This window comes from Onychomys torridus, chromosome 9, assembly GCF_903995425.1.
Source record: "Onychomys torridus chromosome 9, mOncTor1.1, whole genome shotgun sequence".
Classification (NCBI taxonomy): domain Eukaryota; kingdom Metazoa; phylum Chordata; class Mammalia; order Rodentia; family Cricetidae; genus Onychomys; species Onychomys torridus.
In genome coordinates, this window is record NC_050451.1 from 24,439,624 (window position 1) to 24,464,819 (window position 25,196).

The 25,196-nt window shown below is 41.5% G+C and overlaps 1 protein-coding gene across 1 annotated transcript in view; it reads left to right on the plus strand.

The window, feature by feature from the left end:
• The first annotated feature begins 9,036 nt into the window (after positions 1 to 9,036).
• The window catches only part of Fhit (fragile histidine triad diadenosine triphosphatase), a 1,532,194-nt gene continuing 1,516,034 nt past the window's right edge, over positions 9,037 to 25,196 (plus strand). Inside the window, exon 1 of the mRNA XM_036199337.1 lies at positions 9,037 to 9,193. The gene's annotated coding sequence lies outside the window, so the exon portion shown is untranslated. The remainder of the gene's footprint in view (positions 9,194 to 25,196) is intronic.

A 25,196-nucleotide genomic window follows, 5' to 3' on the forward strand; every position in this document is an offset into this window, starting at 1 on the left:
TATTGCTTGATAAAATACATGGAAAGCAAATTAGAAAAGAAAGGGTTTGTCTTGGCTTTCAATTCCAGTTTACAGTCTGCCACAGCTGGGAAACCATAGTGGCAGGGTCTCAAAGCAGCTAGTCACACACACACACACACACACACACACACACACACACACACACACACACAGTCAAAAGCACAGAGAATAAATGTATGCACATTTGCACACAATGCATCTGCCTCTTTCATATAACAGATTTGTACTGGTTTGTGATTTATTGAAAAACTGAGGGGACTTTATAATAAATTACAGCTTTGATTTCATTATGATGACTATAATGAAATGTTGCAATCAGGGAATAAGGGTGATCTTAGAAGTCATTTGTAGAAATTTCACTTAATAAAAGTGGTAGAGGTGTATCACTGAAGAGATAGCTCAGTGGTGGACAGCACATACAGCTCTTGCAGGGGACTTTAGTGCTATTCCCAGCACTCACTGGGAGGCTCACAACCACCTCTCCAGCTCTAGGGGACCAGATGCCCTCTTCTGGAATCCATAGCCTCTGCACTCACATATACACACAGACAAATAGACATTATTTTTAAAAACTTAGAAAAAAGAAAGTGGTAGAGTCCAATGTAAGCAGACATGGCTTTTGTTGTTAGGGAAGTTAACCCTTGTGTTGGAGAGTATTTCAGTGATACATGCTGACACACAAAATGCACAGTGGTCTTTCAGGTGCACGAGAGCCACAAGACAGCTTGTATTCTCTTTTACAGACTGAGTACCTGCAGTTATTAGAAGAGTAGAGTGAGCCTGGGCATACTTTTGTAACTAGTAGAACTAAGGCTAGCCTGACCCCAGGTCCAGGAATCCCCAAAGAGCAACACAATGGGAAGAGCTTAAAAGTTTGGTAGCTGAACTTGTTAGTTGGCCAGAATTCTTGTGGTTGAAAGTATAAACCTAATTCAAATCAACTGATACAAGAAGAAGCTCAGAGAAACTGCAAACCGGAGGAGTAGCTTTGGGCAGAGGAGTAGCTTGGGGCAGGGATGCCCTCTCAGATGCTATACTTGGCTGTTCTCTAGCCCTCTCTTGCCCTGCTTGCCCCCACTTGACTTTATTCCTAGGTAGGCAAGTTAGCCAGCAGCCTTACACTGGTATCATTTCATGATTAAAAAAATCTCTGTGACAAAATCCCTGAGGAGACTGGCTTAGCTTGGGGTAGGGTCTTCTCAGAGACAATCATTTTGGCCAGGTGGCATTTAATGCTTTGGTCAAGCTTGTTCTACTTCTGCAGGAACAGCCATGGTCAGCTCTACCAAAGCCACGGGGATCAGAAACAGCCATGTCGGCTCCACCATAGCCACATGGATCGAGGTTTACTGTTGGAAAGAGGCCAGATTTGATTATCGTTGTGAGGTAGTATTGGGATTAAAGGAGTATGTGTACCACATTACTTAACAGGGTATTCAAAGAAAGTTGTGACTCAAACACTGGAAGTTCAAAATGCAGAAAATATTTCTAAGGAAGAGGAGGGGGGAGAAGAAGGAGGAGAAAAAAGAATAAGAGGAGGAGAAGGAGAAGAAGAGGAAGAAGAAAAGGAAGAAGGAGAAGAAGAGGAAGAAGAAGGCAGAAGGATTACCTTTTTATAACAAGCAGGCAATTTTTAACTCAAAGTTGACCTAGTGGTATTTTGCACAGTATTAGGACACAAGCTCTATTTTATTGAGAAGCTGGCTATAATGTACTCAAGTTAATGGTTTTCCATGTCATTTTCCCCTCAGGTGTATATTGTGTAGGTTTATAGTCACAGTGCTCCCTTGCTTCTATGTTTGAGCTGCACACTTCAGTGTTTAACGCCAGGTCATACATTCTGTTGCACATCTAAATTGATTCTGATGGCAAAGATCCCCTGTTGTGAAATTCTTCTTTATGATATTTGAGAACTACATGGAGGGATGGAGGATGAGCTAGATTAATATTATACAAATCTGATTAACATCATCTGCTCTGTTTCAAAGGTCAGGTACACTCAACGAATTTGCTTAGAAATTATTTTGTTTATTCTGTGGGCCTATACATCATGAGCTTTCTAAAGGTCAAAAGCAGAGTTTGTTCTTGGATTCTAAAGCAAGCTGATTTCCATTTACAGTATGCTTTAGTGACCCTAACTGTAGAAGCAGGACCAGTTAAGTCACAGTTCCAGTTTGTGTTTAATTGTTTCATGAGGAAAAGCCCTGCTAGATTAAAGCAGTGCTGACATAACATTTCTCCTAAATTACTTTTATTTTCAACTGGGTTCATAAGAGAATGCTACTTATGAATGACATCTGAACTCTGAATGTTGGTTTCATTCCCATTTTCTTTTCAAAGATCTAGAAGCATCTTATTCAGCTAATTTCTTACCTGGAAACTGAACCAAGGTCAGAAGAGCTAGGACTCCTGGGTTTTATTAACATTTACCTGGAACGGGTCTGGAATCTTCATTAATTAATGTTTATAAAAGCACTGTGCATATTATAGAGAAGTGGCTCTGATCAGTTATCCAGTCTTCCTTACTTTGTGAAAAAGATCAGTGGGCTACTTATATACATGAAATATTTTTCATTAATTATTTTAAATGTTTTCCTGCTTACCATATGTACTTTACAAAGATAAAAAGAAAAACTCTCAGAGTATTTTGTACCCGTGCTCATTAACATTCCAAGGGAATAACAAACCTCAAAATGATTCATGTATGAATCAGTGAGGCATGGCTAATTACAGTTTTCAGCCACACAGCCAATAATGTTCACCATGAAATGTGCTGTCTGTTAAATACATCTCTCTGCATTTTTTTGTTGGGGGAAAAAGTGGTAGGAGATAGGGAGGTTTCAAACTGTAGTTTTAAAATGTCTAAATATTTTAGGGGATTTTTACATTATAAATATCTTTCTGGCGAATATTTATCACAAGCATGACATCTTGTTATCAAAACAGAAAAAAAAAAAAAAGCCCCAGAGATTTGTCTTAAAAACAAACAAAACAAAATAAAACAGAATCATTGCAAATCCTGAGAATAGACCACCTTTTAGAACAGACAGAATCATCATGAATCCTGAGAATGGACCTCCTTTTAGAACAGAATGGGAGAAACTTCTTTGGACATTAGTTAATATAATTTATGATTTACATAAATTTTCATAGAACACTTTGTGTTGATTTTGATAAATAAATTTCATCTTCTTTACAAACTCATTTTTACTATGATTCTAATACAGAACCAAACTTAAAAGACAAAAATCTGAAAAGCAGAGTGCATAGTAAAAATTGTATGTCATACTGAAACACTCAAATTTAGAAATGATTTACAGTCCATCGTTTTGACATCTAGAGAGGTAGCTTGGTTAACACAGTGCTTAGCATGTACACAGAGTGACTAGAACCCATGCAAAAATGTCGTGTGTGCCATTGCTTCCTAGTAATCTCAGCTCTGGGGAGGCAGAGATGGGTAGATCTCTGGAGTTCACTCACCATCCATCCTAGCCTAATTGATGACCTTCAAGCAAATGAGAGACCTGGTGGATGGAACCTGAGGAGTGACATTGTCAGGTGATCCCTGGCCTCCATAGGCATGAGCACACATATACTTATGAATCCCCGCACATACACACAGTCATGAATACACACATATACACACAAAAGAAAAAAAACTTGATTTTTTTTGTTGAAAACATTTTCTGTCAATACTATCCATTTTATTAGTTTATTTTATTTATTAATATCTAAGGAATGCATTAATTAAAAACCTTGATGTCTTCATTAAAAAATTTAAATTTGTGTAATTTTAATAGAAAGAGTTCTACATGGTTTTAAAAAGTGTTCAGAAGTTTAGAATGGTGTACAGTCAAAAGACAGTCTCCTGATGTTGGTGCTGTCTCAAGCTTCCCACTTGGAAGACTCCCAGGAGTTCTTCAGAATCAGTTGGGATTGTCCCAGGAGTTTCCTTGAGAGTGCAAGCACAGATCCACAATTCTGAAACAAAACAAAACAAAACAAAACAAAACAAAACAAAACAAAACAAAACAACAACAACAACAACAACAACCAAACAACAAAAACTCTGGAAACCAAAAGGTTAACCTGATTTACAGTTCTTAGCGCATTTGCTTGTTTCGTCTATGGGTTGTCACATAGTAGTGTCTGTTGACAGGATGCTGTCCCAAGACTACCTGAGCAGGGTAGACCAGATAGTAAAGGCCTATGCTTTTTTTCAAACTATAAAATGTATCAATTTCCAAAATATACCTGCTCCAAAAGCTTTATGTGTGTACTTACAGACACCAGTGATTGTTTGTGTGTGTATGTTGTGTAAAACCTGACCTTTTTAGGTTACACAGGTGGATATTATACATGCACTGTCTGGCAATTACACTTATGGACTAAGGAAGCCTTTTTCCTAAAGACTTTGACTTCATCTCCTATGATTTTACTTTTCATTAACACGACTTTTCACTGACAAGAGTAACATTTGACTATCATGACAAGTTTGTTTGTATCTTAAAGACTTTGCATTTGCTGCTCCCTCTGTCTGGAACTTTCTTCCACAGATTTCCTCATGGTTTGTGTCCTCATTTCTTCAAAATCATACCTCTACAAACAGGCCTTTATTCAATGACACCTCTTCGAGAGGCCTTTTCTGATTATCCCATCTCCATGACCAATGGACTGGTCTGTGGCATACCTGTGGGTAATTTTTTTTTACTATTTATTAGTATGGGCAGGCCCAGCTCACTGTGGGCAGTACCACTCCTGGGCAGGCAGGACGGGGTCTCACAAGAGAGGGAGGTAAGCAAGCCAAGGGAGGCAAACCAGTAAGTCATTGCTGCTCCAGTTCCTGCTTCCAGGCTCCTGCTTTGGTTTCTCTCCATGATGGGGGAAACCTGTAACCTGGAGTCTGAAATAAACTCATTTGTTTATGGTGTTTATCACAGCACAGGCAGCACACTAGAACAGTCCACTACTAAAGAAATATAGCTTTTTAATTTTTAGGAAATGTTTTTAATGTAGTTTTATCTTCCTGAATGATGAGATGTCTTTAACACTGCAGGGAACCTGGGGTCATGTGTTTGGATGCATCATTTCTTGAAAGGAAGTGATGAGAAATCACAGCTTATCTCTGAGACACCCTTGTGAGATCACAGCATGGACACTGAGCTTAGTTTTATGTACCTTATGTTCTAGGTAACTGGGAGATGACTGCAAAAGCTGGCACTAAGAAGGATTAAGTGTGATTATTTATGAGGCATAGTTACAAAGAGACAGCATGCATATGTTCTCTAACTATAGGGAATACACTGATCTCTTCAATAGCTAATGAGTAGATATACCCAAGGAATCCATTTAACATGGGAAAACAAGAGACTAACTAGGATGAAACAATAGAAAAATAGGGGGTGGAAAATTTGGACAATATTTAGTATGTCATAAGGCAACTCTTGTTCTTACTAGCAACTGGATTTTTCCTGACAGCCAGAAAATCTCCAGGATTACAAGCTGGGGTTTGTGAAGGAGACTGGAGCATTTCTAGACAGCTGAATTCCAGTCTCTCTATACTTTGTACAATAAAAACAAACATTGCTTTCCTTGTTTTAATATATTTTCATTTTGGATGTCTCTTTTTTCCAAATAAATCCCCTTTGAATGCTTGTCTGAATGTCTAGTTTATGACCTGTAACATATGGCTGAACTGAATTATGCAGAGGGTTGACCTCTTTGACTGCTAATGACTGCCTAGTTTTGAGAGTGTTTCCACAGTAAAGATTTCTTTGTAGGTCCAATGAGCTTGAGGAAGATGCTCTTGGGACTCCATTATGTGTTCTCCAGGCCCCCCACAGGGGAGGAGGATTCTGTATTTGTTATAATGGAAGGTTGTCTGTGCTCCTTTGCTTCATGACTTCCTTGAACACTACAGGGCTCTTCTAGTTCTTACATGATGCGCATCCTGTGCTGAAGCATGTGTATGGCAGCACACTCCTTCCTTGACTCCCATCAAGGAGTAAGTTCATCAGAAAGTGCTTGCTTCTCAGAGCTTACATTATATTTGCAGGAGACGAGGGAAAAGCAGAATGACAAACAGCGACTACAATCTTAAGCAAAGCTGTTAGCTCTGAAGAAATGGAATGGCAGCACAACCTACAGAAAGAACTCTCTCTCACACACAAAATGTCTTCTAGGCCTACAGATTACCTGGATCTTTACTCACCCCACGTGAAACTCTTGAGTTTCTTTAAGATCATGAGATAAGAAATGAACATGTCTTCAGCAGTATTTTCTCTAAATCTCCTTTCCCCATCTTCTGGTCTTTTCCCTGTGCACCCTACTCACCATGACTCCTCTTAAAGTCCCTAAGAGTTCCAATTTCCCAGAGTTACTGTTTGGTTTATATGCCTTAATGAAGATTTTCAGAAAGGAAAGTCTATCTTAACTGTTCATATGATAAAGATACAAGGGTAAAGTGGTAAGCAGCTTGGAATATACATTTGTGTGTGCATACTGACACACACACACACACACTACTTGGTACATAGCTACTTCATTTTGGAACTATTCTTATTCTATTAGTTTCCAACACAGCTATTGCACACATTTTAGTGACCTGTCCTCTTATTTCCAATGGCATGGCTTCAATTTCTAACTTTTGGTATCCACAGAGGCTACTCTGTCTGCTCATATGCAGCCTGGCAACTTAGAATATAAACACCCCCCAAAGAATCCCCTACAGACTGATGGGAATTAGTGTTTCAACAACCCAGATCTTCTGCTTCCCTGGTGGAATAAATAAATTCAGCATTGCTTTCTAAAGATCCCCAGGAGGATTGAGCTGAAAGTGACATGATGGATGGGCCACATTGGTGGCAGGGATGGGGGGTATGTCTTCCCTTCCCTATTTCACTTTCCTATTTTCTTCACAGTATTTCCTGTAATTACTGCGTAATAAACAACTCTCTGTTGAATATGTATCTCAGGACATGCTTCTGGAAAAACCCAAACTGCAGTGATTATTCAGTCAGTTTGTAGATTAGATTGTAACCTTCCAGTTGATTGTCTTGGTACTTAGGAGTTCTGGATTCAAGACCAGAAAGAAGCTCCAAGACCATGACTTAGTGTTCTTTACAAATGTATGTATTGCTACAAGTCACAGCTCACCTTTAACCCAGAAACATCCACAGCTGAATGCTTATATTCATATATCTATGTTAATATGCTGTTTATCAATGCTATAACCATCATTAAACACAATGTTATGTCTTAAATGTATTCATATTCATCTTCAAGTAGAAAATGTAATGACTGTGGGCTGATCCTGCCTTGGAAGGGGTTTAAATGTTGAGATTCCAGCTTCCTATGGCCCAGGGATTTTATTCCACTTTTAGTTTGGCACTCTTCTATGCAAGAGACACATGTGGTAAAATCCTTCATGCTGATCAGCTCGAGAAAAGCTGGAACTGGCAAGCCAACTAATTCTGCTCATAAAAGCTAGAAAGGATTGTTGTATTATAGGAAATAACCCTGAGCTGACAGAAACATATGCTAGGAAGCCCGGAGGGGTTTCAATCCCTGTGCACAAGATTAGTTTGTAGACATACTGACCTGCATTCTTGCTATTTTAACTGTAATTCTTTTCAGTTTCACCTTAATTCATAATTTACTTAGGTCTCAGTATTAATAGGCATATTTGACCACAATCCAGTGTGACAGTCTCTGAGAGTCAGGCTTCCAAGGACATCAGTATTTCTCACTAGGATGCTTTGTAGGACATCTTGCTATTCTACATAGGATTCAAACTTCCAAAAGGATGAGTGATCTGAGACTCAGTGCAGCCTCCTGCAAGTAAAGAAAGGAAGGCCCGAGGAAGGGTGTTGGGCCACAGACGTCAATCAGGGGCACATTTTAAGGCTTGTCCAAGCATTACTGCTCCTTGTTTGACTCTCAAAACGTTAAGGAAGACTAGAAAATGTCTTTCTTTCCTTGTGCTCAGATTTGGGAGAGAATAGACAGAAAAGGAAGGGGGCATCTCTAAGAAGAAAGAGCAATGTAGTGCCAAGATTACAGTCCCTGCTTAGGGGCTGCATGATCATGTGACAATCATTTAGTCGCTCTGAATGTTGCAACTGCATTTATTGGAAAATTAAATTTTTTCTTTCATACATTACTAGCCCCAGAATTGGCTAAGTCAACAATTTGTCCAGTATTCACAAGGTATCTGGTATAGAATACATTGAGAAAATGACTAAATTAAAATGAAAAAGAGCAAGCATAAAAGACCCATGGTGATCAGAGATGAGCTTAATTGATATGAGTGAGAGATACAGAGAACAGAAGGTCACCTCTAGATATCACTCAATTATTCAGAACTTATTTACTAGGTTTGACTCTTTGTTTGACTCCCCTAGGTGTAAGAAATACTGCAGCCAAATAAAACTACTTCTACAAGCATCCTGGTGGAACAGTAAGACAGCAAAGGACACCAGTAAGTAACCTGCAGTGTTTTCTGGCAAGAGCCTAGCTGAAAACATTGCAAGCGCAGAGAATAAAGGCAGGGAAAAGGCATGGGAAGGTTGTGTGTGATTTTGTCAGGATGTCAAGGAAGGTCAAGGGTAGCCATATGCTGGATCAAGTAGAGATTTGGGAACGTGTTCTGGGAGAAATACGAAAGTCTTAAGGAAACAGGAATGAACCTCCTCGGTGGGGAAGGAAGTGCAGCACAGTTAGCTCCTTTTGGAGGAGGGGAAACAAACGTACAGAGCAAGCTTTCATTTCTAAAGAAGATAATCGTGTTTCTTTTTTTCATTTGGAAAACGCCAAAGATTGTGTGCTTTATGACAAAATTCCCTTTCAAAGGGGAGTATCACCTCAGACACTTTGCTACTCTAGAATTGGTATTACTCAGAATTGGTATTACTGCCTTTTGGCTTCCGATTGGCAGAGCGTAAGCTCGTGCTCTTCCTCTATTGGTCCCAGCGCCCGTCTCCAGGTGAGAAGCCATATTGAATCCCGCCCCTGCCGCGAGGTGGTGTGGGGATTGTAGTCCGTCCCGTTTGGCCCAGCCGAGGGACTGTCCCCTCAGCTCCCAGGTCCACCCCAGTGGGCACACGCTCAGGCGGCGCTCCTACCCCGCGCTCCCGCCCTCTGCTTTCCATTCCAGCCGCCACGATCTTGGAAGGTAGGGGCGCGGGCTGGGTTTCCACGCGCGTCTCGTCAGTACCACTGTGGCCGGCGGGGCGGGGACAGGCCAGCGCCGCTCCTCTTAGGGGGGCCGTCTGTCTGGAGGACTCGCCCACTTGCTGAGACTTCTCGGGGATGGGACTCAGGCGCCCCAGGTCTTGAGCACCTGTCGTAGCCTCAACCAGCCTCTGGGGGTAAACTGAGGCATGGGGTCGCGCCAGCGGGTCCTCGAGGTGTAGTTGCTGTGACTACTTTCGGATAGTTTGTCAGCTCCACGGAAAAGTGGCAGGAACCCTGACCCAAACAGGTCTGTGTTAAACAGATGCCTAGCTCAGGAGTCCCCAAAGGTCTGAACAGGTGCCAGGGCAGCAGCAGAGCAAGGCACTCAGAGGACAACGTTTCGGGAAAGAATTTGCATTGGATAAGTTTAAAACATAAAGAAAAGCAAAACAAACTCACATCAATTCACTGTGGTGGGAGAACTCGTCACTAGTTGGACCTTAAGCCTTCGTGCTTTTTAATTTTAGTTTCACACGCGGGGATCTGGAAGCTGTAAACATTTGTAGAAGGAAGGAGGCAGGTTGCTGGAACAGGAGCCCTTTGCCTCTGCCGCGTGACCCTCAAGTGGATAAAAATCGGCCCAGAGAAGCTGCCTTTATAATCGACATTGAGGCCAGGCTCCCGAAAGTTTGTCATGTAAAAACGGCTTATTTTTGGTCTCTCAGTAATGTGCTGAAAATATCCCCTGGTTGTTTTGGGCAAACGCTAACTAGGAATAGCCCTGGACTTCCAGGAGCAGTCCCACTCCGAACCTATGCTTTAGATGATTGTAACTGACAGCTCTTTTTTTCTGGCTCCATTTTAAGGCCTAAGACCTGGGCTGCCGAGGCTTCTGGGATTTGTAGTCCCGCTCGTTGCAGCCTACTGAATTACCAACTTCAGCTCCCAATGTGCCATTTGGCCTGGCGAGATGTCTTCTGGGAGTTGAAGTTTCACTACCAGGACCCCCAGGAGGTAGTCTTGTCCTTTAGAACTACGATTCCCACATGCCCTCACTTCTTGGCTGCCTTCTTTGTTCATCTGCTTAATTAAGATGGGGCTAAAGAGCAATGTTTAGTGAAGATTCTCTCCACCTCTCTTCAGAGTATTAGACATGAGGTTTTTGCTAAAATCATGTTAACATAGTCTTCAAATAATTCTGTATCTCCCATAATAAAAAAGCTTGAGAAGATGGCTGAGATGGCTGTCATTGTTTCACAGCTGTATTAATATTGTGCTATATATTTCATTGCATATTTGATTCAGCCTTAATTTAATCTCCTTTAAAGCGATATGGTAGAGATAACAATTTTTATCCATCGAACTGAGTAGGGGTCAAAAGGTAGGAAAGTTAAGCAACATGTTCAAATTAAGCCAGCTGGCTAATAGAAGTACTGGGATTATAGTGTTTTTTGTTTGATAGTTTCTTCCTAGCAAAGACCCTCCTTCACAGAATGCATTCTGAGACCCTGGCCTATTGGACTAGAGAATACAAAACCTTTAAAGTACATAATGGTTCTTTTGTAATTAGACACTAAATGCTGGTGTTGCAAAACCTTATGAGACTTTTTAAAGCCCAAAGCATGGAGTTCTGAACAATTGCTGGCAGTAAAGGTTTCCAAAATGTTATCTATATATAGCTTGAGCACACCTTTATTTCAGCAATGAGGAAACTGGTCTCTGTGAGGTAGAGCAGTTTGCCTGGGATCACATCATTGGTTTAAGTCAGAGATGGAACTATTCCCAGAATCTTACAATAAGCTGGAAGGCACAGTGGATGTGTAGCTATTTTGATAATGTCATTCTCCCTTCCCCCCCAAGATTTGTTCTTTATAGGCCACAAACTAGGGCCAGTTGTGCTAAAGTCTTCTTTCTCATTGCTACAGTTGTCCTATTTAATTAATTCAACAAATGCTTTCTGAGACTCTTTATGTGCTTATCTCTTCAGGTGCAAGAGACGTTTAAATGAAAAAAATGTCCCGTGTGCCAGAGCTGGAAGGACTTAGGAATCATTTCTATCATTTTCATTTTGTAGATAAGGGGGCCAGCAGTCTTCCTCTAGTGCCTTGGGCCAAAGGGAGGAGGGTTTCCTGAGCCTTCACAGGGCTGAACCATCAGGAGCCTGCTTGCTTCCTCTTGGTGTCCTTACTCCATGCCATTCCTGTAAATATCTGGTGGCATGCTTTAGGAATGCTTCTGCTTTCTCATCTTAATTTGTATGTACACACAGCTTCAATATGTTCCATTTCTGTTAGTTTTGTTTTGGTTCCCAAAACTCTTTTGTTCCTCCAGAGATGAGAGAACGAGCTTTTGATGCTGTTTTTACATATTCAAATATCACAATCAAACACTTTGATATGTGTAGGAAATGTACACAAGATGTGTGTGTTACTCATATCTTTGGTTTGAGAAGACACATGGGCCCTTCAGTTATGTATTCACAGATATGTAAGCAAGCACCTCTCACCTTTTCTGTGTGAGAGATGATTTCTGGTAATTAGATAATGACATAGCAGCTTTGTAAATTCTTGACTAAACACTCAGAGCAAGTCACTATGAAAGAAATTATTCCCATCAACCTGTGTGACCTCTAACACTCTGTCAAGTGGTAAGCTGGTAATGCACCATCCCACATGGCTGACCACTAGAAGACAGAGAACATGGTTGTTGATTTGCATTCATAAACACCCCCAAGCTCTGCCTCCACAGCATTTCTTTCAATCCCACTTTTCCCTTTTAATGTAGAAATGCAGCTTTGAAATATAAGATGTAGGTTATGTTACTTTCAACATGAACATGGCAGAGCGAAATCTCAGCCTCTGAGGTCATCTTCCAAAGGGCTATATATGGATATGTCCATGTCTTTGACTTCTCAGATGAAACAGCGATCCAGATAAAAGCAATACATCTCAGTCATGTGACATCCTGGCATTTAAATCCCAGCTCCTTCTCTGAGGCTTCTGTGAGACTTGTGTTCTCTGCATTTTTACCTCAAGGAGTGAAAATGAAGAAGAAAGAAAATTTATAACTTTGGAGATGTTCTTAGGCTCCTAATAGCTTGCAGCAAATAGATAAATACTATGTTTTGTTTTGTCATCATTTGTGTAAACTTGATATGTGAAAACAAAATAATTTTTTATTTGTCCTCTTAGAGTAAGAAGGGTGGGCCATCATACTCAAAGTACAAAGTTTTATCACTCATGAAAACTTACCTTGGCAGCCCAGTGGCAATCTTATGGGCATGGAGATGGTAAGGGTTTTATGTGAAAACTGCCTGCTGAGAAGACCGGCCCATGACTCCATGCAAATATGAAACTTAGGTTGGGAAACAGCTGGCTTGTGTCATGGAGCCTTTTGTCTACTTGTAGAAAGGAGGAGAACTTGTGCCAGGATCCTCAGGGTTCAACAGAAGCAATTGTCCTCCAGCTGGTGAGTGACTCAGGGGCAATAGCTAGTGGGTGACTTCTAAAGTTGATGTTATTGATAAAGACATCCTTTTCTGTTACTCAGTGATAGAGAAGGAGAGCCAGAAAGGAAGATCACAGCCAAGGAAGAAGGTAGGGTTAAGTGGACAAAGGAAAGATAGAGGTCTTTAGGATCCTAAACATTGAACAGATGCATACAGCTTGTTGTGGCTCCTCTAGACCCTCCACTGTGTATCAGTTGTAGAGAGCAATGGATGTGACTGGTAGGGAGGTGGTCATGGTGCTGAGTGGTGGTGTATTCTAGAGAGAAGGAAGAAAGGAAGTGCTGGGACTTGGTGAGTAGAATGGAGGTTTGGGTACCCAGGCACAACAGCCCCTGACTGAAGAAGGTGGCAGGTGAGGCTACACAGACCAGCACAGACAACTGTGTTGCTTAGTTCCTGTCATCTTGACACCACCAGTGTCAGCGGCAAGAGGACACCTTAGCTGAGGACTGGCCTCGGCCTGTGGCCCTCGGTGTGGCATTTTCTTGATTTGTGATTGGTGTTGAGAGACCCAGCCCTGGACATGTTATATAAGGAAGAAAGCTGAACAAGCCATAAGAAGCAGGCCAGTAAGCTTAATCCCCCTAATGCCTCTGCCTCAGTTCCTGCCCTGAAGGACTGTAAGCCTTAAGATAAACCATTTCCTCCCCATGCTGCTTAGCACTGCAAGAGAAGGAATACAAGGAAAACGATGTTATACACAGTCCAGCATCTGCGAGAGTCTTAAACTTTATTCTAAGGGAGTTTGGGAAACCACTTAGCAGTCTCAAGTGGGGAAATAAAATGTTTGCATGTTTTTAAAAGTGTTGATCCAACGTGTATAATAAATCAGTAAAAGACAGTAGTTAATGTGGAAAAAATATCCATAACTGTGCTTGCTGCCTCCTCCTGACAATTTCATACACATATATGAGTTTTTGGTCATTTCCACCCCCATTACAATGTCCTCTGAAACCCCCTTTCTCCCAACAAGTCTTTCTCTTACTTTAATGGCACGTGCATGTGTGTGTGTGTGTGTGTGTGTGTGTGTGTGTGTGTGTGTGTGTGTGAGAGAGAGAGAGAGAGAGAGAGAGAGAGAGAGAGAGAGAGAGAGAGAGAGAAGGAGGGGCCCTCACTGAGTTTAATTATGGCTATTTGTGTGAGAGATATTTATTAGAGCACAGGCAGCTTATCTGTGGCTTTACCGCTGAGGAGAATGACACCTCATCCCACAGCAAACATTAATTTCCAAAAGTTGTCCAGGGGGAGGTGAGGTCTCATGAGCCCCTCATGTGTTCGTGCTGAAATGCTGATGGGCCCAATCTTGTGGTGTTGTGTAGATGATATGCAGGTAATTCCATGAGTTTGTTGGTGTAAGAGCTGTGACTTACCTGGATGGTGATGGGCCCAATCTTGTGATCTTGTGTAGATGATATGCAGGTAATTCCATGAGTTTGTTGGTGTAAGAGCTGTGTCTTATGTGGATGGTGATGGGCCCAATCTTGTGATCCTGTGTAGATGATATGCAGGTAATTGCATGAGTTTGTTGGTATGATAGCTGTGTCTTATCTGGATGGCATCTTCCTGTAGCACTCATTCTTCTCATACTCCCTTTGCTGGGATGTTCCCTGAGCCTTGAAGGGCTAGTGTTCACAGATCTGTGTTTTGGACATTGGTGTGCGCCTGCGTCCTTCTGATTTGGTAGATGAGGAAAGACCAGAGCACCAGTCTTTGCAGTAGGCCCTCGCTGCTGCTTCATGGACTGACTCTGAACAGAAAGCATTTAGGCAGTTCTTAGGTTCTTTGTGAGAGCTGAGGTGAGAGTAGGTGAGAGGACAGGCCCTGACTCAGTTACTGTTCTGTTGCTGTGACAAAACACTATGACCAAGGCAACTCACAGAAGAAAGTATCCAATTGAGCTTACAGTTTACAGTGTTAGAGTCCTTAATGGCATAGCAAAGGCATGGCAGAAGGAACAGCTAAGAGGTCATGTCTTGATCTGCAATCAAGAGGCAGAGAGAGAACACTGGGATTAGGGTAAATGAGTCTTTTGAAACCTCAAAGCCCACTCTCAGGGATACCTCTCCTCCAACAAGCCACACCTCCTAATCCTTCCCCATCCTGTCCTGACCACCCATTCCTCTTCCGGGTAACTGCTTCCAAATTGCCACACAGAGAATTAATATTATTTGTAAATGCTCAGCTGATACCTTATTACCTCTTAAATCTAAGTTAACCAATTTTTATTAATCTGTGTTTTGCCACATGCCTTGTGGCTTTGCCTGTCCTCTAGCACATCTTGCTTCCTTGGATGGATGGCTGACTCTGCCCTTCTTCCCACCAGCATTATCAGTTTGGCTTTCCCACCTAGCCTTATTCTGCCTTGCTATGGGCCAATCAGTTTTTTTTTTTAATTTATTTTATTAACAAATGAGAGTAATACATACTCACAGCATACAGAAGGATTATTCCACAGCACTTCCCAGTTTCACTAACTGGGGACCAAGTATTCAAAGGTAGGTGCTTACGGAGGTCATTCTCATTTACCCCATCACAGACCGAAAGAACAAAAGGTTTTGATTTTTAATGTTGGTCCAACCTTCTGTGTGACTCAGGGTAAATTATTCCAGTTTCAATCAGCCTCAATTTCCTCGTAACCTGTAGAAAATGTTTAACCCAGTGGCTGTCTTCAGTATATGGTAGCTCTTCATTTTGTTATTATTATTCATAGTAATAAAAAATTCATAAGCCATGCTTAGTGACATGCACCCATAGTCTCAGTCCTCAGCAGGTAGAGGTAGGAGGGTCATGAGTTCAAGGCCAGTCTGGGCCATTGAGTGAGTTGTAAACCAACCTGGATTACCAGGTAAGACATGAACAAAAAGTCAACTAACCAAAAATAAACCAATAAAATCACAACTTTGTGCATTCTGTTTCAAGCTTCCTTGTTCATAATATTTTAAATATTGAATGGAATACATTGTCTTTAATTTTATTGTTTTAGCTAGAAGTTCTCCAACCATTTGTATATATTTAAACATTATTGGTACAGGGGAATTGAAACATTTTTCTTCATTCATCCTAGGCTCAGGGCCAAGGGACTCCCCTTCCCCACCCCCATGAACAAAAGACAGGTGAACAACTTTGGAAAAGTATGCAAATCTATGTATTGTAAGTTTTACATTACATGGAATCCTTATGAGGGGGTGCGGAGTTGAAGATGGTAAACCTGTGTATTTTTATGATAGGACTGATGAAGCAGATTGAATCATGGTTAGTAGGATCAGATAAAAACAGTGAGATATAATGTTAATACCCTGAAGGAAACAGAGGGCCTGTTAGGTCAGATTCTTTACCATGACCCCTTGTCTTCAGAGATAAGAATGTGTCCTTCCTCCAGGTACAGGGAGGCTATTTCTCAGGAGGGTTTTATGACCTGTTTCATGGGAAGGTTGAAAATCCTTCCTAGATTTTACAACCTGCTTCAGGGGAGAAGGAGGGAAAGGAAAATAAAACTTTGCTTCTGATGTTTTTCTCTCCTTCCTTCAGTTTCAAGTATTTTGGAGTAGCAGTCTGTGCATCCCACCACAAGCAGAGAGATATTTCAGTCTCTCCAAATTCAATGGGAAAACCCAGGATTCTTAACGTAACATGTTCAAGTCAAAGCTCCATTATTAGGAAGGGAATTTGAGGCATTGAAATGGAAATTTCTTCCTCCTTTCTATAATATTAATCTGTTTGGATTGCTTTCTGATAAGTGGTTTTCGGTGCTGGCTACCCTTAGATTTCCCCAACTCCACCAGGACTGGTCGGTCTCATGCACAGATCCAGTCAGATTAGCAAAGAGAACAGGTGTTGGCATTTTTTTTCTTTAAGTTTCTCAAGTGATTCCAATGGTATAGTTATGGAATGCAATATCTAGAAAGCAGCAAGGCTCGGGGTGGAAGGTGTGAGGTGCCTCACCCAAAGCTTTCCTGGACTGGATGAGTCACTGCAGCTTGTGCCTCATTGCACTCTCAGAGATGCTCACCTCTCTGCCCCACTGTGTGTCTCTAGCCTTGCTTCCCCAAGTCATGATTCTCTTTATGGGGACTTTCAGGTTGGGGCTCTTTTCCTGGTATTTAGTTTGTTTTCATTCTTCAGAACTGGAAATAAAAGGCAATAAATGTAAATGGAGGCAGAGCCTTCTGTTCTGACCGCCCAGTTCCAAAAGACACACAAAAGCTTATATTAATTACAGAATGCTTAGCTGATATAGCTCAGACTTATTACTAACTAGTTCTTAAATTTAAATTAACCCATTTCTATTAATCTATGTATTGCCATGTTGCTGTGGCTTTACCAGTCCTCTAGCATCTTACTTCTTGGGCAGCTCATTGGCATCTCTCTCACTCTGTCCTTCCAAGTTCTCAGTTTCATTGTCCTGCCTAACTTTATCCTGTCTTGCTATTGGCCAATCAGCTTTATTATTAACCAATGAGAGTAATACATGTTCACAGCGTACAGAAGGTTTATCCCATAGCAGAGGCACTCTGAGATGTTGGATCATCTGAGCCATTCGCTCCGGTTGGAGATTTTTCAGGGATCTTCCTCAATCAAACCTAATTTTTCTTAACACAGAATGAATGAATCCACAGCCTCTTATTTTCTGTGGGATCAAAAGCATAACCTCTCTCCCTAAGGACATATCTTTTGAATTAAATTTTGGAGTCAAGACATTTTATAAATATATAGGTTGTTTTAATCTATCCATTTTCACAATCCAGTGTCTTTTAGTAGTTATCATTTGTTCATTAACAGTCAAAAATCTAAAGACAACACAACATAAAAGATCCAGACTCTCTGTGTACCATTTCCCATCTTTATGTGGCTTTTCATATATTTTTCATGACTCTATTTCTTTTTTTTTGTTGTTGTTTGTTTGTTTTTGTTTTTGTTTTTGAGACAGGGTTTCCTCTGTGTAGCTTTACGTCTTTCCTGGAACTCACTCTGTAGACCAGGCTGGCCTTGAACTCATAGAGATCCACCTGGCTCTGCATGTACCACCACCGCCCAGCGACTCTATTTCTTTTTTTAAGGACTTTATTATTTTAAAATTATGTGTTTAATCTGACTGTATATATTTTTTCTCTCCTCTCACCCAAGCCTATGTAATTTTTTAAAAATACATTGGCCTGTTTAGAGTTTTTTTGGTTTTTTGTTTTTGTTTTTATCTGAATCTGTCTTTATTGTGTATTTGTATTGTCTTTTGATTGCGTGAGACTTCAAACTGCTAATTGGCGCGGCATCGTTAGGACCAAAGTGGTGGCTTTGGGGGTTGGTCTCATCCTGCTTGGCTTTCTGAGAGCCTAGCTTCAAGGATGAGGTGCCAGTGAGAGTTAGGCTTACTGCCCCAACTCTGGGAGGTTGTTGGGTCTGTGCTGCCACTGAGTGGCTGGTCTCCTGCTGCTCACAAACACCATTAAAGTGTTTGGCAGCAGGGCCTTTGAGAAGAGCCACCTGTTTTTGCCACTAGCACTGAGTCAGGAAGCGGTCTCTTAAAGAAGCCATGCCTCTGTTCACCACTAGCAAACAGACCCTATCAGAGAAAAGACAGTTACCAAGAAGCTGAGCTTGACTTCCTTTTTGTGTGTTTAGAATCCTTTTTTAAGCCTTTTCAGGTATTATGGGGAAATTCTTGTCCCACATTGGGCTGCCATTTGTAGATGGTAATTTCCCTGTCCCTCAGCCATTGTCAAATATTCACTGAGAGGATTATGTTAATTATAAATGCTCAGCCAGTACTCAGACTTATTACTAACTAGCTCTTACATTTACATCAGCCCATTTCTATTGATCTATGTATGGACACATGGGCTGTGGCTTTACTGGTCCTCTAGCATCTTGCTTCTTGGGCAGCTTGCTGACGTCTCCCTTAAATAAATTCATGAAACCATGTTTAAAAGAAAATTTTAGAAGCCATGAGAGAGTTGCACAAAGGACTAAAGGACTGTTCAGAAAAACAGAAGCTGCTCTTACTAGTGGTGATCTTTTGTCTAGTGCAGTTGTCTGAAATGCATGGCCTCCTCAGCGCTGCCCTGTGAAAGTCTGGTCCCATTTTCCATTGGCAGATTAATTGAGATAATTTGATTAAACACCTTTTATTTCCTGAATCATTTATGTTATAGAGACTGAGGAGGAAGAAAACTTCTTCTACCCTCTTAGTTCCTGCTTCTAAGGCCCTAAAAATTAAGTGTACAAATGAAAGATTGAAGAGGGGGAGCTTTTTATTAAGTATGCACGTGGAGGACTTTAGAGAAAGAACACTCCAGAGAGGAGGCGGTGCTGGGGCTTACATACCCTGTGCAGATAGAACAGAGGAAGAGGAAGAGGTGTGCTCTAGGAGTGGAGATGGGTGGCAGTGTGAGCTGGGAGGAGGTGATGCGGAAATGGATGGGAAATGAAGGTTGATTCACAAGGTTTGCTGTGCACATAGTCACTGTCTTTTTGATAGGGAGAGAGGCACAACTTTACAAACACATCTCCTTCACAAAGGGAATGTATGCCCTGCTTTCAGCTAGCTGGGGAGGTGTTGAAAGAGCCCTCTCTCCTTGGGCTGCTGTTTAACTGCCATTGCACAGAGTAGCCGCTCTTTCAAGGTGGTGTATTTGGCGGAGATAGATTCTGATCACTCTAGAACTCTTTCTTTTTAAAAGTCCCCTTTCCCCCATAGAAAAGACATGAACTTATGTTTGAATATTTATATTTAAAACCTTATCAAGCAGCCAGGAGCATTTTTGGCCTGAATGTATATTTCGTCAACACCATAATTTTATTTGCTAGCATTTTCTGAGCCTCTTTACTCAGTGGGAGGCTATTTTACAATGTAGTAGCTTTATTTTCCTGGTGTGTTGACTCCATAGAGAGAAAAGGAAAATGCGGGAAGGAAGTTGTTACCATTGGGCTTAAGAGTTCAACTTCACATATTTAAGAGTCATGGCGTTTTTAGAGTTGTGGCCTATGCTTCCTTTTAATGATGAATTAAGTATGAATAACAGAAAATTAAGGAAATGCTAAGGAAGTTCACAGAAGGTACCGTTGACTGTATTCTGGAAAGTAAAGAGAGGTAAAGTCTTGTGTATTTGTTAGTTACTCCCCCCCTCCCCCCCCGCCCTTTTCAGGTTTGTCTATTTCTATTAGCAATCAGAATTCTATTAAAATTCAATGTATTTTGCAGTTTCTCAGACTCACAGTTACTGGAGTTAAAAACCATCATAGATAATGTTGAGGTGTCAGTACTCCCTATGAAGCTTAATGCATTCGTATTTTAGTTGGAGGAGATTACAGCCGGTAGTCATTTAATCAGTCAAGTTTGTGGTATGTGGTAAGAACAAAATTTTCATTTTCTGCAAGGCTTGAGGTCTTCTTCCCATGTTTTCAGTTTTGATAAAAAAAACAACCCACCAAAATAAAACAAGGACAGTAGAACTTGGTCTTTGTCTTTGGATGCTGCCTTCCCCTAAGGATGGTCTCCCATTGTATCAGGAGCTGTGGAAACAATGGCAGCAGGATTCTATAGACAGAAGCAGAGCCCTTAGACAGCTGGAGGGGAGAGGTGGAACCTGCTAAACAAGGGCTGTGTCAGCCCTGGAGTACTGGCCATTGCTGTTCCCCTTCCCAGGGTGAGCCTGGGGAGGGCAGGGGGGAGAAACACACATGACACATGGGACGGGGACACACATAGGACAGAGGATGATAGATACATGCACAGGGATGAAAAGAGCAGCAAGGTGAGTGAATGAGCAGGAAGGAAGGAGCTTTGCTTCTTCAGTCATCTGTATAAATGAAATTCAGTTGGCTTGCTAGTTACTAGATGGTAAGAAGGAGGTCTCCTTTCATTAAATTGGGCCCACTCTTTGGATGGTCTGCTTTATACACTCTTAATCATGTGCGGACATGTTAGATAAATGGGTGGTTATATTCTAGGACAGTGGAAGCTAAGGAACTCTTCTGGTTTAGATGTGATGCATTTTCCCCAAAGGCTCCTATGCTATGGGATTGGTTACCAACTGATTGACTTCAGGGAAGGGAGGATCTTGAGGGCTCTGACCTAATCAATGGTTTTATCTCTTGATAGACTCTTCATTTGGTAACATTACTGGGAGATAGTGGGAACATTATGTGGTGGAACCCAGCTGAGCAAAGCGGACATGGAGATGTGCTTTTTAAGGCTTATGTGGTCCCTAACTCCCTCTCTTCTCTCTGTCTTTGCTTCCTAATTGCTATCATGTGAAAAGCCTCCTCTGTCACACACTCCTGTGAGTGTTCTTCTGTCTTATTAGAGGCTCAGAATACAGAGCCAAATGATCTTCTACTAAGTTCTCTGAAACTGTGAGCCAAATTACAAATTTTGTTTTCAAGAATAGTGTTTCTCGGGTATTAATAAGAGTGTCTAAAATCTAACTGCCAGATAGGTACCAAGCCCTTCTCCTGAATCACCTAGCAAGTAGGTCATTCTAACTTGTATCCCATGCTGTAAACTGTTGCTTAGAAAGCAGTCCACCTGGGTTAAATATGAAAAGAATGTAGCAACTATAATCAGGCTAACTTCAAATTCTAACCTTAATATGTGACATACCAAATGTAACATATTTTAAGGTTTCCAGATTTTATCATCAAATTTAGAGACTCTGTTTTTATTAGTTGAAATTTATCCAGTTGAGTATAATATCCAAATAATTAATATAGCTTGAAGGTGGTCCAGCTTGGGTTATGAGCCTACCACTTAGAACTGTTCCAGTCTCCAGAGTGAGGCATGCTGAGATGGGCCAGACTGAGAGCATATCTCTAGGGCTGAGATGAGAGGTTTGCCCAGCAGAAGTTGGGCAGGCAGGATTGCCTCATATACACACCTGTGTGTCTGAATACAGAGATGGCCTGATTACATGGAGATAGGGATACTTTGAGCACAGGGTTAATGATACGGAGGCATAAAACCAACAGGTGGCTACTGCAGTTTAAAATCCTAGTTGCTAAATTCTTCTGGCTTAGGAGGTAAAAGAAAGGGCAGGCAGTTTTATTAGCCAATGGCCACAGATAAATCTGCAGCTGAGGCCTCCTCTTGGCTCTGTGGAGCAGGGGATAAAGCTTCCTCTAAGCTCAGGCTTCCTTTGGCCTCCTGAACTTCCAGGAGGCAGTAGGCCAAGGTTTCCCTGGCCTAGAGGAGTTGGCTGGGCTTGGCTTTCTAGTGCAGATTGAACAGCTGGGTCCAACTCCTGTGGGTCAAGGGCTGGCTGGAGCTGTATGCATGGGTCCCAGTGAGGCCAGAAGCATCTGCATTTTCAGCAAAGTCCATGTTGTTGCTAATACTGAAGTCCATGGTCCTCACTTGAAATAACAAGTTCTAGATCTTTATGGAGCCTATGAATTTATTGTTCTGTTTTAATGTAATGAGGAAGAATTGTTGATAATTGAGAAATCTATTTATTTAGCCATCTAATCATCTGTCTTTCTGTGTGTGTGCCTATCTGTCTTTACTATATAATCGGTCAAGGACTATTGAGCAAGCTGTTTCAATTTGTAGGTCTTATTCTCTATAAGATGGATAGAGTGGTATATACTTTATTAATAGGTCTGAATTTGGTGGTAATTGTGGTCCAGATGTAAATGTCTTCACTTATGTTTTGGATGCCTGTTTATCAGCTGGTGGCACTAGCTTGGGAGAGTGTGGAGCCTTTAGGAGGAAGGATCTTGCTGGTAGGTATCTTATCCCTAGCTCTGGAATCGTTCTTTGCTTTCAGCCCACTTTACCTCTGTGACCTAAGGTGTCCCGCTCTACCTTCCCTATCACAGTGCTCTAAAGCAGTGAGCCAGAGTGAGTCTTCCTCCCTATGCTGTTTGTTAGTGATGCAACAATAACTAATAAAGTGTTAACGCAGTGCCTTTTGTGTGATAAGTACCTAATAAATGCAATTATTAAAATATTTTATAGTTTTACTCTTTGTGAGCTCAGATATCCAGATACACTAAACCCAAACCATGGGTCTTCCTAATCACTAGCTGCATAACTTTGAACTGGTTTCTTGGCTCAGGCTCAATTTCCTCATCCTTAAAATGGGGATTTTAATGGGAACTACTTAAGAATGTTGTGAAGCTTCTGTGAGTGAGATACTGTGCTAGGTATGGATATAACTATCAGATAGAGAGTTGTGGCAGAAATAGGAAATAAACAGGCAGAAAATGTTAAAAACAAAACAAAACAGGGGTTGGGGATTTAGCTCAGTGGTAGAGCGTTTGCCTAGCAAGCGCAAGGCCCTGGGTTCGATCCTCAGCTCAAAAAACAAAAACAAAAACAAAACAAAACAAAAACAAAAACAAAAACAAAAACCTCAAGTCCAAGAAGGACAAGTACACAGGATTGTGATGAGAGGGGACTTGTAGTGGGTAGCTGTTCCAGCTTTGACCTGGAAGTACTACCCACATTGAAGCTTTGGTAACTGTCACGCCTACAAGGTGGGGCTGAGACATGAGCCCTCAAGACCTGAGATCCAGATGGGCTGGCTCTCTTGGTTCCTGGATCCTGGACACTGGAGGAAGACTGAGCAGAGTTCTCTAGAGAACACCACTGGGCTGCACTACACCTTTCCTGGACCCTGTAACCCATCCCTTTACTTGTAAGTTACCCCACAAAATAAACCTCTCTTTTAACTATGTTGAGTTGCTTTAATACTACAACCAATAGAGACTTGGGGGTCCTGTTGAGATAAAGCAGCTAGGGATATGGAGCAGAGACTCACATAAAGGATGAAGTGGAGCCAGCCATATGAACAGCTTGCAGAATGGTGTTCTCAGCAGGAGGAACAGCCTTACCAGTTGTTTAGATGGGAAATAACTTGCCATGCTTAAAGGAGCTTCTATGGTTAGTAGAGATTGACAGGGTGGCTATATAAGCTTCTTAGTGCCTAGGTTTTCTTCATCTGCCACATCTTCTCCACCCAGCATCTCCTCCTTGACTTCTTTTTCTCCCTCATGCTGGGACATCAGTTTTGCTCCTCGCTGATGTCCTGTACTACCTCCCATCGCCACAGGCCGCTCTTCTGTGAGTGCGCTCATTGCACATTAAACTCCATATGTACAACCTGGGGGTTTTCATTTCCTCCACCTGCCTCTGCTCAGTGTCTGCTCCACCCGCGTCTGCCTCCAGCATGTGTGTCTTTCCTGTCTGACTTCTCTTCCATATGGCCACAGAGATCAATGAAAGGGCGTTGCTGGAGGGATGCAGATGGATAGAAAGAACAGGATGAGAGAAGACCTCAGGATCTGTTGACTAAGGGAAGAAGAGATATGTTGTTTTGATCATGGCTCCAAGACACCCTGAAAAAATTGCTTTACAGCCCTCACTGGATTCATCTAACCAGACTTCCTTAATCTGAGAATTTAGAAAACTACTTCTAAGGTGGAAAAGTGACTTAGTGTCATCATGGATGAAGTCATTAGACGTCAAATTGACCTCAGTTTCTTATGAGGTATGAACAAACAACAACAAAACAAAAAACCCAACCAAACAAACAAAAAACCAAAACATACAACAAAAACCAGCCTTTGTTTTACCTATAATGTTTTAATGAGAACCTCTATCTGCTCCAGAATATGTGTTATAAAATGGCAAAAGTAGTGGCTGCTTTCCTGTGACCATGTCCTCATTGTTGGTCCCTAAACTTAAGTTCCCTGTTGAACTTTACACTGTCCCAGTTTATGTCTGTGCTGTCTGTCTACTCTGCTATGAATTATTTCTCTGGCCAATTGATTTTACCTGCATGGGGCATAGAGGTAAGGAGTCATTCTTGCCATTTCTCTGAACTTGAACAGCCCCGTTTCCTTCTTGTGTCAGGGGTCAGAACTGGCTTATGATATGAATAGCCTGTCTTCCCTCTCGCTCCATGAAGGCAGCCCCTGCTGTCCTGTTTATCCTTTGTCTTCATGCATAGACAAATGCATGATTTATGCTTTGCTATTACCATCAAGATCTGAAAGTCAGAGTTGTCCATCCTGGCAATTGTTGATCCTGGCAGATGGGTTATTTATGCTGAACAGATAACAGGAATTTTCAATTCTGGACCATTGATGTGGGACTCTTAAGAAGCTTCTCTATCGCCTTGCTCTGAAAACTGACTTCTGACTGTGTTTCTCATTTATTGTGCCATTTTGAGCAAAGTACTCAACCTCTCTGAACTGCACAATGTTTGTAAACAGAGATGACAACACCACTAAGTTTAGAGGTGTTGTGACTACCAAGGGGATGGATGTAAGTCATATAGGAAGTGCCCGACACAGCACTCAGTGAATTCTACCTGATAGAGAATGCAGATTGTTAAACCCGTCTGCATACACTTGCTGGTTAATAGTTACATGCCTGTCAGTTTTCACATTGAAAATCATAGGTCAGCTGTGCTCATAGTACAGTGTTATTTGGTAAAATTTCATATTCACTTTATCATCCAATAAAAGAGACTATCAGTTCTGAGCATGTAGAATT